The sequence below is a fragment of the Kryptolebias marmoratus genome, linkage group LG13, assembly GCF_001649575.2.
Source record: "Kryptolebias marmoratus isolate JLee-2015 linkage group LG13, ASM164957v2, whole genome shotgun sequence".
Classification (NCBI taxonomy): Eukaryota; Metazoa; Chordata; class Actinopteri; order Cyprinodontiformes; family Rivulidae; genus Kryptolebias; species Kryptolebias marmoratus.
In genome coordinates this window covers 27066379-27078151 of record NC_051442.1, presented here as the reverse complement: position 1 = coordinate 27078151, position 11773 = coordinate 27066379, and positions in this window count along the sequence as shown.

The following is an 11773-nucleotide window of genomic DNA, read 5'->3' as shown; positions in this document are numbered from 1 at the left end:
GAAGTCCTGGTATTAGCCCCACCGTCCACCACTCGTTAGCATTAGCCTCCCGTTCGTGTCGGTCTCTCCCCCGCCTCATCGCCCAGGTGTGACCACTCGAATATCTCAGTGAACGTTTGACCCCCTTCTTCTTTCCAACTCAAAAGGTATATTAATTACTTCATCTGCTCTGGGGTTTACCTAACTTTACTCGGGGTCCGTAGGGAGCTCCCTCACCACGCTGTTAGCGCCATGATGTTCCGACCGGAAGTCCTGGTTAGTCACTTTTTTGCCTAAAATCTGACCACTTTTTCTTCACCTCAGCCATGGTCCTCACTGTCCCACTCACTAATTTATCAGTGGTAACGATGTGCCACTCACAATGCTTCCTTTAATTTGTGACACCACAACTGTGGCTCCCAAAAATATTTTTTCTGCCTCAGTGAAATTTAGTTTCTTCGCTCTTTTCTCCATGGTTGCCATTGGTAACCATGAAATAACATTGATTAGCTGGCTCATTTAAATACACCCTCACATTCATGAGGTGCTTTGCATTGATCATTTATGGTTGAATGTGGGCGTGATGAGGGCAGAACCTGAGGCAGAACCTTGTGTGCAAACTTTTAGGTACAAGTGTAATTTTTAAAGAGAAATTGCTTGCTGGTGTGCATGCACATGGTTTAGAAAAGCTGACTTTTTTTTGGCGTACGTCATTTTTGCCTTTTAAGCGTATGCACACTTTTAGAATGAATCATATGCAATCGTTTATAAATGAGACCCCAGATCTGTACCCTGCTGGACCTCTGTCTTTCCATTACGTATTTCAAACATAATGACAGCTTTTACAGACAGAAGCATGGCTGTGCTGTAGGAAGTGGAAAAGAGAGCCCTGAACTCCTTTGAGGGACCAACACGGAGCCATTGGTTCAGATATGTGGACAATACTTTTGTCAAAATCCAAGCCAAGGAAGTAGAAGCGTTCACCAGACACATCAACTCTGTTGACAACATCAAGTTCGCCAGAGAGGACGCCAATGACAACAAGCTGCCTTTATGGACTGTCTGGTTCACATGGAGAGAGAGGACAGCCTCAACATTGAGGTCTACATAAAACCAAAACACACAGATTAGTACCTTCTGTTTGACTCTCACCACCCACTGGAACGAAAATCGTCTGTCATCAGAACTTTACAGCACTGGGCTGAACATGTCTTTACGAAGACAGAAGGGAAGGAAAAGGAACAAAAAACATAAAAAAACTCTCCAAACATAGATATCCTAACTGTTTTTTTGCCAACTCAGCGAGGAAATTTTGAAAACCTACGACTGAACAGAATAAGGAGAATCACAAAAGAAAAAACATTGTCATCCCTTCTATTGATGTAGTATCTGAGAAATTCAGAAGGATTTTTTCTAAACACAATATCCCACTGCATTTAAAACCTATCAGGACTCTCAGACAGAACTTGGACCACCCTAAGGACAAAACACCCAATTTAAACTGAGCGGCATGGTGTCTGCAGTTCAGTACAGTGAGGAATGTCCTCACATAAAGGTCCAGACCTTTATCCTCCTAGGACCTGGTGTCCACATATGTGGACATCAGATTTTGCTCAGCATTCCTTGATTCATATCAGGTCCCAATCAGCCCAAATAGCAAAGAGAAATTAATAATACATGCCATGCGAGGGTTTGGGTCTTAGGAGGCTATATTTGAGAAACCAAACAGCTTCTTAACAAACACATGGCTCAACACAGGAGAGCCACCTCTTCAGGACAAGATTTTGCTGTTCACCTACACCTCAAGGATAAGGAACACTGTTTTGAGGACCAAAATGTTTATATTTTTGATCAAGAATACAGATGGTTTATAAGTATATATATAAGTGTGTTGTACATATATGTTTTTAGTACCTCATTACAGATTCCAAGTAATTTACCCATGAAACAATAATAATTTTAAAATAATGTGAACTGTAGGGGATTACAGATGAAAAATAGCCATTAGGCTAACTCTGGCTTCTTTAACTTGAATTGTCATATGTTTTATGAAATGCCACTGTCCCCTTTTAAATAAATAACAAAAAAAAAATGAAGTGAAAATTTTTAATTTGTCATTCATATTTTCTTTGGGAGTGTGCTTGGTGTACTGAGGGTTTTTGGACATTGTGCTTGGTGTAGTAAAGAGGTTGCTTGTGTTACTTCAGGTGTTTTTATTCAAGAAAAGTAATTTCTGCACAGTAGAAGGGCTCAAACGGTTTATTTTTTTAAGACAATTTCTCCAGCTTTGGAGATTACTCTTTCACAGGGAACAGAGGAGGCTGGTGTGACAAGGAACTGTTTGGCTAGGTGTTATAGGTTTGGATACAGAGTTTTTTGCTGTGCCCAATATTTTAGTGGATCCTGTGCTCGGTCCAGAGGAGAACCAGATAAGTATTGCTGCACCTCCACTATAGCATCTGCTGTTGCGTTTTTCCATTTTCTTGCATCCTCTGCATCATTGTCCAGAAGCTGCCACAAGTTAATACCTGGGTGGGGTGGGGGTGGGGGGAAGAGAAAAGGGACATAACAAATTATATTTTCAATAGCATCAATGTGGCATGACATTGTGTCTTACCTGTGGAAGCTTCAGCAGGTGCTGCTGATGTAGATGGTTCTGGTGCTGTTTGTTTCATCAAGGCACATTCCCCTTTTAGGCATTTCACCGAAGTGTCACAGTTGTTGGGACTGTGAAATCCAAGGGTTTAAAATTCAAGGGGTTTATAATCTTTAAAAACTCCAGGTCATTTCAAGGTCTTACGCTGCCCTGCATTAACTGGGGCTGGAGAGCTGAGGTTCACTTTCAGGGAGAGAAAGGTCAACTGGAAGCTGTCTGTAGCTTTCCTTCAGGTTTCTGTGGTACTAAAATATAAGACACATAATACTTAAAAACAATTTAATTGAAAACAACTTGAAAAGGTTTCAGTATCCCACAGTGTATTGTAATACACAACACATCATTAATTCCTAAACATGCAGAAAGAACTAACAGGTAAAAACAGGTTTAACAAAGTGTAATATTAACTTTAGTTTTACACATGAATTATAGACATTTCTGTTAGCATGTACAGTAAAAACAAATCACCTCCTTTTTGGAGATGAGATGGGAAGTTGAAGACAGGTGGGGTTACATCATCTCTAAGCTGCTCCTGTTAAAGTCCTATGGTTTGAAATGTTCACTACAGAGATCAGATAACAACAAAACCCTCCCTTACTGCAGCTTCCTATTGCCTCCTTAAATCTGTGTTTCTGGGAAACCTTCAAAGTGTGAAGAAAAAAAAACAGAAAGAGCTAATGAGGAGCACTAGTTTCTCCTGTTAGCATTTTGTTGTTTGCCAAATAACGTTAGCTACGATGACATATTATAATAAATGGTCAAGTAACCAAAATTATTGTTCAGTTTTACTTGTGAAAGGTAATCCCACGTGATATAAAATCCGGTCATAGCTGCTCGCTCGGTGTTTACTCCTGTTGGCTCTTAGAGAGAGGAGAGATCCGTCCAACATGGCGGCGACAGCTGATGCACTCCAGGACGTAATGAGGAGTCTACATATTTATGTTTGTTCAATCGATCCAGTCAGACCCATCTATGCCGGCTTGTTCACAAACTCGAGAGACACGAGGGTTCTTGCAACAGATGTTTACTATGGTCTTGTACTCTTTTCTTCGGATCTTACATCACACGTACACCATAGAACTAGTACACCGTAGAACTGTTAACACACAGATAATATACAGCATTACTTTACTTGCTTTTCGCTTATATAAAATATACAATCTACAAACACAGAACAAACATACCACTCTGGCCTGCAAGTGGACAAACCGGGAGACTTGAAATGCTTCTTCTTCTTAACCGGTTCAACTAAAATCCGTTATGTTAGCTGCTTAACAAGCTCTTTGTCTTCTTGCATTTTCTTCCGGAAGTGACATCAGTCCACTTAAACTGAACTTATCGAGTGTACCGTTTACTTCCTTTAATATCAACCATAATACTTCGCTCTTATAAGTATTACAAAATATCGGCAATAAACAAAATACTTAAGAAAAAGTAGCATTTAGGAAACGTACTATATGAAATTTCTCTATGACATTAACAACACCACAGCTCCATTTAGTGGTGAAACATGGACCGAAAATAACTACTGCAGTTACACCATCAGCCATGGAGACTTACCTATTGTTTCAAGAATCAAACCACTGTTAATCGAGTCTGCTGTAAAACTGCATGTGTGTGCATACACACCACACAAAAATATAAAGAAATTATTGATGTGTATACAGAAGACTCAGGATTGTGTGTGTATATGTGTGAGAGAGTGAAATAAATTGAAATAAACAGTCAAACTTGTTTCTTTATTAAAATATACATTTATTAATATGCCACACTATATGTCTGTCTTTGTTAAAGAGCATAAAACAAAGTATTTTAGCATGATATCACATATTTTTAATGTGTGAAAGTGTCCTACATCTCTGCTGTTTGTAAAAAACCAAACTGTGAAAATCAGGTAATAATTCAGAGTTATGATTATTTTTAGTTAAACATACAGCTTCCTCAGTTCAAAGAAATGAACTGGGCGGGAAAGTGAAGGACCCAGCCAAAATGGCGGCTGCGCTGACACGTCAGCTCCAGTACACAGCGCCAGTCTTTAAGGTGTCTATTTAAACAATGTCTATGGTGGCCGGTAACAAGCTAATGTTTGTTGTTTGCTAGCGCTCCTTACCAAACTTCTGGGTCACCTAAACCAGACCAATTAAATATTAAAATCAAATTCTGTCCTCCTGCCCGTTTTTCGATTTAGTGTTTTTGATCTTAGCCTAAAAATGAAATATGAAAAACCAGGCGTTTCTTTGTTTTTGGTGTTATAATAAAAAACAAATTAACCAGTCCATTTTTCATAATCTGATTATTGATAGTCAATTGAAAATGGAAAGAATGAATGATAAACAGATTATACATGGATTAAAATATCATTTAGTAAGCATAACTGTATTATCTTTTTTTCCTGAGTGTCCTAATGATGATGAGTATTATCTTTGTTTTGCATTATTATAGAAATATTGTCCTCATTCTTTGACCTAATTCTGCAGCAGAGATCAGATCATTACAATATTAAAGGTTTTCTTTGTCTCTGCAAAGAGAGAAAACAGCAGGAGATGGTGCAGATAAATGCACCGCGGAACAACTGGGACAAGGAGCTTTCTGTTATAGTCTGGATTTGATCTTAATTTGAGTTTGGTTTTATTTTCTTTTATTCTTCAGTCTTTGGTAGTTGGGTGGAAGATGATTATTGTCTTGAAAGAGAATCCCCTTCTAATATGACTTTTAGGAAGTTAGCAAATACTCTCCGTCATAGGGAGATTTGCATTGTGTGCCCCTAACCATCAGTTTACAATTCATACGCGCCTGGGCCAAAATGGTTACCACGACACATCAATGAATTTACAATATACATATTACCTTGCGACCCTGCATGCACTTTTGTATGAAAAGGCAGCAGCTCCTTGTCACTCTGCACAATATATATCATAAACACAGTGTACTTGATTTTGTAACAAATCTTTATGATAAATAAAATAGGCTCTTACTGCTGACTAATCTAGAAGGCAGTGAAAACAATTACCTGCCCTGTACAGATAGGAGTATCAGACAATGTATGGATGGATGCAGCTCTAGTAATGTGTAAATGTGTAACATTCAGCTTGATGATTTAAAGCGGAGCTTACACATTTCCAAGGGGGTTCTGACTAAGGTATCAGGTAAATTTGGAAATCACTTGCTCTTTGTAAAATTAAGAAATAACATACTGTAATGAAGATTTTGAAATGACCAACAACAGATTTATTCAAAGAGCCATAATAATAGTAAAAAAGGAGGCAGGCTTTAATTCCCAATCCAAAAATGAAAAATTCAAAAAGCCAAAATCCACCCCAAAAAGACAAGAAAAAACAGGTACCAGCAAAAACTTTCAGTATGAAAAAAGGTTCAGAATCTCACCGAGAGCTTGATTTCCTTCCCCTCGGGAGCGTCTTCTCACAACGGACAGCGTTTACCTTGATGCAAGGTTCTCAACAGCTTCTAATCCATGATGTGGCGCCATGGTTGGGAGTGTCGAACTCTAGGCCTTTTTACATCTTGTTTATCCTTTCTTTTGATATTTGAATATTTTAATGGAATCCTCCCGCTGCACAGATCTGATCGTCTGCGTCTCTACTGTTTATCTTTTCCCTCTCGCATCGCCGACCAGACCACTTCTTAATCTGTCGACGTCAGCCACACCTGAAAACCATGCATGACTCTGCATACTTGCTAACCGTCCCGCATTGGGCAAGACAGTCCCACATTTAGCCTCCCCTGTCCCTTGTCCCGCATAACCCTGTGCGGGACAGCCAAAAGTCTGTCATTTGGCCCTGGCCTTGCTTGGCAGCCTGTAGCTGTGCTTCAGCAGCCCAGTGCTCTCAAGTCTCACGCATTGACCGTGAGACACATTTCGTGAAGTGCACATGCTCACATGCCACACTTTGTATTTCTCACGCAAAAAAAACACGCACATGGCCTTTTTGTCACTTTAACACTACATTTAGCAAGCTTTCAGATCCCTGTAGCATTTTTTTAAAGTGACTAGCGACTAATCTAGTGACTTTGGCAGCTGAATGTGAGAAAGCACTCATTCTGCAGCGTACCGTAAGCCCCACCCACTTCCCCAAGCACTGACAGCTGTCAATCTTACAGCAGAGAGGAGACCCGCTGGCGCAAAAAGTTATGTGTGGCATTCCTGCGCGCCCCCTTGAGCACGCGCGGGAGCGCGATTGATTTGTGTGAGTTGTGTTGTCATCTGATGACAGAGAGCTAAAGATGGAGAGACAGAAAACTGAAGAGGCAAAAAGATAAAGATGTAGGCATGAACGAAAGCTTTTCAAAGTGGTTGAAAGACAGCAGGAAGTTCTGTCTGAATATCAAGACGAGGTCTGGAAATGTTCAGGTTAGCTAAAGCTACTAATTACTAATAAATAACAAGTTAAAACTGTTTACTGATCAGTATTTACAATATAACAGCTGAGAGGCTGGAGAGAAAAAATCAGGACAGACAGGAAGGAGACAGGTTGGACTAATGTTTGCTAGAAATGTAGAAACAGCCACTTAATACCAAAGGATTTATTTTTAAATATTGTTTATATTAAAAAAGTGCATTAGCAAGATGTGTAATTTATTTAAAGCTAATTAATAATACTTGCTTGACTATATGACTTAGAGGAGAAAAACACAACTAAGGAATGAACGAGACAGACATGAGGTCGGTGATTAATTGCTGTATAGTAAACATAATATTTGAGTATATTGTTTTTTCACTGACTCTGTAGTGCTAATATAAATCCCTGTTGGTCCAACCCCGGTTAAAAGAGGAGGGTTGAATGTAGAGCTGGCAATTCCATGACACAAAACTGTCTTATGGTTCAATTTGATATTCTGACAAATTAATTTATGTAGTGTGGTGCCCGCTTCATGCTATGTTGTCCCACATTGACATTCCCAAATGTTGGCAAGTATGAGTATGCCCAAAACAGTTTTAAACAGTGAAAAATAAGGAAATCACTAAATTTCTTAACAGGAACTGTAAAACCACTTTAACCTTATTTACATATTTTATTATTTATTTGAAAGAAACTTAAACACAGTGGTTATGTTACAACCACCCACCCCCCACCCCCACCCACCCAAGCGGATGCAAGGGAGGTTGAACTCGAATAGGGGTATAAGTTAACAACATTACCTGTGTCTGTTCCTTTGCGTTGGTCATTCCACTGCAGCTGGTAGTTTACCAGGCCTAACTGTTTCCCCACTGTTGCTGGTCCTGACCGCTTGGGTGCCAGCTTTGAAGAAAAATGATCTATTGCTTTGGAAAGAGGATGAGTCCTGACCCAGACCAAATCTCCCGGCCGAAACTGTGCACCCCTCCTCCGGGCATTGTAATATTTGGCTTGTCTGGCCTGACTTCCTCCAACCTTACGTTTGACTTCTTCTTTCATCTCCTGGTGTCGCTCCATCAATTGGTATACGGGCTGCTGAGGTGAAGGTGATTTGGCAATCATCTTTCCAATGGTCCTCGGAGTTGTCGTCCTAACATTAACTCAGCAGGGGCTCTCCCAGTGGTTTCATGTTTGGCAGCATTGATGGAAAAACAAAATTCTCCAATGTGCTGGTCCCATAAATTGTGATGCTGTCCTACAAATGATGCTATCATTGTTTTAATAGTTCTGTTAGCCCTTTCAGTCAAGTTAGATTGGGGATGATAACTGGTGGTAAAGGGGTGTTTTACCCCCCAATTACAGCCAAACCTGGACATCTCTTGGCTGGTGAATTGAGGCCCACGATCTGACACAAGGCCTTGGGGTACTCCATAGCGAGTAAATATCTCCTCCTGGAGGATGGTAATGAGCTTCTGGGCTTTGTTGTCTCTTAAAGAAAACATTTCCACCCACTTTGTGAAGTAATTAATCACAACAAAAAGGAAGATGTTTCCTTTTTTACTACGTGGATAAAGTCCCATCAGGTCCATCCCAAGTTTTTCCTAGGGTTCAGTCAGAGGAGTGGGTGGCAGAAAACCGGCTGGAGCCTGATTATGTGATTTATAGGTATGACAAACAGCACAGCTCTTTACATGAGCCCACACATCTTTTCGGACTGATGGCCACCATGCTACTTCTAACAATTTCAGGAGAGTCTTTAGCCTGCCCAAGTGTCCACTCAAAGGACGATCTGGAGAAATTGAGAAACTAAAGCCTTAGGGACCACCAGTTGATATTTTGTACCGTCTCTCAATGGGGTTTTCCTATACCAGAGATCATTGACTTTGCAAAAGAGAATTCTATCAGGTCTCTGGTATCTCAGATCCTAAACCATCTCCATTAAGGCCAAGTCCTTTTCCAGAGCTTCTTTGACTTCGACTAATGATAGGAGTAAACTTATTGAAGCTTTAGCAGTGTTCACGGCCACATGGGCTGGTCTAACAGAGCAGTGCCTGACACGCGGGATAGCGCGTCAAGCACTGCTTCAAAATTGAAATCTTGTAACCTTAGCACCCAGTGCGTCAACCGAGAAGTGGTTTTACAACAATTGAAGGCCCACATTAGGGCAGTATGGTCATTGTAGATGATAAATTTTGAACCTTCTACAAAATGTCTCCATTTCTCTACTGCCCAAATATTTCTTCTCCTAGGTGGAGTAGTTACGCTCTGCTCCCCTCAAGGATCTTGAAGCAAAAGCGACAACTTTTCCTCCATCAGAGGTTAGTTGGCCAGGACAGCCCCCAAACCACCGTCACTAGCATTGGTATGGATCTTGATTGGTAATTTGAAATCTGGCTGCCCCAATATAGGAGATTTCACCAAGACCTCCTTCAATTTCATGAAAGCATTTTGGCAGTCCACGGTCCATTCCCACCTTACATCTTTCTTGAGTAGCTGGAAAAGAGGTGCAGCTATGGTTGCAAAATGTGAGATGAATTTGTGGTAGGTAGGTAGGTAAGGTAGGTAGGTAGGTAGGTAGGTAGGTAGGTAGGTACATTTATTTATATAGCACTTTTCAGCACAAGGCAACTCAAAGTGCTTGAATTTGTGGTACCAGCCTACCATACCGAGGAATCTCTGGAGAGTCTTCTGGTTGGTTGGAGTAGGGTATTCCATAATGGCTTGTGTTTTCCCTGGATCCACTTGAACTCCTTCCGCTGATACAATATGTCCCAAGAATTTGAGTTCTCGCTGGCAAAAGTTACATGTTTTAAGATGGAGGGACAAATTTGCTTGATGAAATTTGGTAAATAATGCCTCAAGATCCTTCAGATGTTGCTCTGGTGAGTCTGAGAAAACGATCACATCATCAATGTAAACAAAGTAGATTTGTCCCCAGAGATCTCCTAAAATCCTTTCCATCAAACGCTGAAATAACATCCCAGCATTTTTCAATCCAAATGGCATACACTTGAATGGGTAATGTCCAAATGGGGTAATGACAGCAGTTTGTGCTTTGCTGTCCTCTGCCACATACATTTGTCAATATCCAGACTTCAAATCCAAAGTACTGAAAATGGTTGCTCCAGTCATTGATTCCAATACCTCATGGATAATGGGCATGGGATAAGCATCCTGAAGCGTTTTAGCTTTCAGAGCTCTGTAGTCCACACAAAACTGGAAAGATTTGTCTGGCTTTGGAACAAGGACAACAGGTGACCCCCAGGAAGACGATGAGACAATATCATCTCTGAGCATAGCATCAATATGTTCTTTTATAATCTGTCACTTAAAGGGAGACACCCTGTAGGCTCTACAGCAAATGGGTATTTCATCTGTGGTAGTAATTCTGTGCTCCTCCACAGATGTTCTAGCCAGTATATCTGAGCATATGGTTGGCCAGGCCTGCAAAAGTTTCTGAACTTCAGGTGGATGCCTAGTTATTGCAGGATTCGACATTGCAGTTCGCGCTTTGGCCTCTTCCCTTGGCAGAGCCAGAATCAGATTAACCGAAGAGGGGCCATCATGCACAAGTGATTTGGCCTCCGGTGAAGGTGAAAAAGGGTAGAAGTATTAATCTTTTGGCCCTTTGACCCCAGACGTATAGTCACCTAGGTTAATGATGGCTGATGTTTTGGTCAAGAAATCAAGACCTAAGATGATAGGAAAAGTGAGGTTATCATCCTCCACCACAAAAGTCTCTAAAGACCACATCATCCCATGCCAACCATATATGATGGTAGTTTTGCCCAAGGCACTATATGTCCCACCACTGGCAAGTGCAAACCTTTGGTTATCAGCTGGCTTTAAAATATCCCCGTCTCGAGCATTTTTTTTCCAATGACTATGTTGCATCAGGGAATATTTGCAGGTTGTATCAAGCACGGCCTTTTACATCCTGTCTCGCACCTCTATGGGAACATAAAGGAGGGAGGAGGCAGAGCCTTGTTGAACAACAGATACAGAATCGGCTGGTCTTCTGGCATTTCCCTTAGGATGTCCCCTTGCTGGGCCTTTCTCTTTGGCTTTGTGCTGATCTACTTTGTCCCAATATACTTTAACCCCAGCACAATCCTTTTCAACCTGGGATCCACTTTTATTAATTGATCCATGGTAGTGACTGTACCACAAAGACAGCCTGCTATTCTGGGATTGCAGTTGTTTAAAATCCTCCTCACAAGCTCTGTCTCGCTGATGTCCAGCCTCCATCTTAGACATAGTGCCTGGTACTCAAAAGCAAAATCTCTCAGATATTGCTTTTTCATTGCTATTCAAGGCACTGTCTACTGAGGCCCGGAAATCTTCTTCTAATGAGATATGTTGGTTAACTCATTCTTAATACCCGTAATGTCTGACAGATTCTTCATCATCAGCTTCTCTTTCTTCAATTTCATTATCTGATACATAAAGAGAGCTAATTAAAGAAGATATTTCACCTACAGGTTTTCTCCTTGTGACCCAGGCTTCACCCCCTCTGGAACCAAATTCCGCTTTCCTATCTCCAAGGAGAGCTGCCTCTCCACCTTCCTCTGCCTCTCTAGTATCTTCGTCCTCAGCATGAGGTGGCTAAAAGGTGGTATTTTTTTGTTTTTGTTTTTTTTTTTCCTGCTCCTGGTGGAAGGCGGACGTGTTTCTTTTCTCTCTGTCTCCTGGTGCCCCCCCCCCCGTCTTTCCTTTTTCGAAGCCTCTTTTTACATATTTTCCAAAAATTTAAGGAATATGGATCTGATCAGCTGGTTTCTCA